Source organism: Myotis davidii, unplaced genomic scaffold, assembly GCF_000327345.1.
Source record: "Myotis davidii unplaced genomic scaffold, ASM32734v1 scaffold1369, whole genome shotgun sequence".
NCBI classification, from domain to species: Eukaryota; Metazoa; Chordata; class Mammalia; order Chiroptera; family Vespertilionidae; genus Myotis; species Myotis davidii.
In genome coordinates this window covers 129,172-131,486 of record NW_006300211.1, presented here as the reverse complement: position 1 = coordinate 131,486, position 2,315 = coordinate 129,172, and the positions used below count along the sequence as shown (strand labels likewise).

The window sequence follows — 2,315 nt, the reverse complement described above, 5'->3', positions numbered from 1 at the left end:
TCATTTGGGGACCCTTAAAATTCTATATGAATTCTAGGAGGGATTTTTCTATTTCTGCCCCAAAAAAGTCATTGGGATTTTGATTGGGATTACATCTAATATGTAGGTAGTTGTGGGGAGGGGTCTTCCAATTCATGAACATGGATGTCTTTCCATTTATTTGTTTCCTCTCAAATATGTTTGGTAGTTTTCCATGTATACGGTGCATCTCCCATGTAGTGGTTACGTTTATTCCTCAGTATTCTATTATTTCTGATGCTATTGTAAATGGAACTGTTTTCATTTTGGGATTGTTCATTGTTGTTGTAAAGAAATAGAAATTATGCTGAGTGTTGATTTTTGTCTCCCGCAACTTCACTGAATTCATTTGTTCTAACGGGTCTTTTCCCCCTATATGTGGAATATTTAGGGTTTTCTACATCTAAAATTATGTCATCTGTTAAAAGACATAATTTTTCTTCTTCCTTTCCAATTTGTATGCCTTTTATTCCATCTTCTTGTCTGATTGCTCCAGCCAAACTTCCAGTACTGTAGTGAGCAGGAACGGTAAAAGCAGTATCTTTGTCTTGTTCTTGACCTTAGTAATGTTTTCCGAGTTTCTCCACAGAAAGTTGTGTGGCTGTGAGCTTTCATGTGTGGCCTTTAGCATATCAAATAATTTTCTTCTATTCCTACAGTCTCTGCCTTTTGTTAAAACCTCTTCTCTCTAGAGATGTCCTTCATGGCAATATCCAATCACAGACCAGGAAGTGAAGTCCTGTTCAGATTGAGAAATAAATCCTTTAGATGGAACCTCTCCAGGTCCAAGGTCATGAAAACTGGGTTGGGCTGTTTTTATTGCCTGATAAATTATTTAACAAGAGGTAAATGCCTTTCCACTTTCTGTAAAGTTTCCCTGACCCCAGAAATGGACAGAGGTGGCAAACCTCCCTTCCCCAACATGCATGAAGTTTACATGAGGAACAGGAGCTGATCTTCTTTGAAATCAAATAAAGTTCTAGAAAAGGGTCAAAATGTTTGTAAAAATAAATTCCACAGGAGAATAAGGTTGCAGGACACATGGGCTGAGGTTGCAGGACACAGTCTGACCCGGCATGCTGACTGGCCCCTGCTTGCCCTGCTCAGAAAAAATTCCACCTGAGAATGAGGTCGTAGGAGACATGAGCTGAAAAGGTGTTCCTGGTGTTGATATAAAGATGTCCATGGGGACAGGTCAGGCATCATCCGGGGTGGTCTGGGGTCAGAGAAGAGGTGCAGCCCCCTCTTACACATTGTCTCCTGAATAAAATACTCATCCTGCAGAGGTTGGGGCCATCTTCTGGTGACCTTTATAGAGATCACTGTGACCCTGTGAGTAGCTGAGATCTCTGAGGAAAGAGTACACTCTAAGTCAGTCACCTCTTCTGTTTCTCCACAGAGCCAGTGGGAAAGCCCTCCATCCGAGCCAGCAATGCCACAGTCACAGAGCACAAGGACGCCGTGGTCCTGACCTGCCTCACAAATGACAAGGGGATCTTCATCCGGTGGCTCTTCAAGAACCAGAGTCTCCTGCTCACGGGCAGGATGAAGCTGTCCCAGGGCAACAGCACCCTCACCATAGACCCCGTCAGGAGGGAGGACGCTGGGGGTTATCAGTGTGAGGTCTTCAACCCCATCAGTTCCAGCAAAAGTGAGCCCCTCAGGCTGGATGTGTATTATGGGTAACCCTCCTCCCCTCCTCTATGCTATTAAGTTCTGAATAATTTTTTTTCTTTTTTAAAAAATATATTTTTATTGATTTCAGGGAGGAAGGGAGAGGGATAGAGAGATAGAAACATCAACGATGAGAGAGAATCACTGATCGGCTGCCTCCTGCACACCCCACAATGGGGATTGAGCCCCCAACCTGGGCATGTGTCCTGACTGGGAATTGAACTGTGATCTCCTGGTTCATAGGTTGATGCTCAACTACTGATAAATTTTTTCTTATCTGAAAATTATGGCCATGATGCACTTTCTAAATAGGTTCCTTGTGAATAGTCAATGACAAAGGTGGAAAGTCCTTAGAAGACTTGCATTGAGTCAATAAATGCTTAAAACTGTGAACTGATATTGTCAGTATTGTTGACTCAAGATCACATTCCACACCAGAAACCACCTCTGATTGGTCTCACTTGCACCATCTCCATAGTGGAGGCAACACCAAGTTCCTCAGAGGATGGGCAGTGGCTGTGAAATGACCAGTGGGAGCATGTGATTAGCTCACAGGAATCTGAGCTCTGTCCCTCTTGCATGGGGTCATGTGGATGGTGCCTGGACTCTGACAGTAGACAAAG

The 2,315-nt window shown here is 43.5% G+C and overlaps 1 pseudogene; it reads left to right on the top strand.

The window, feature by feature from the left end:
• Positions 1-1,196: 1,196 nt before the first annotated feature.
• On the top strand, positions 1,197-1,777 carry LOC102772840 (annotated as a pseudogene).
• The last annotated feature ends 538 nt before the right edge of the window (positions 1,778-2,315 follow it).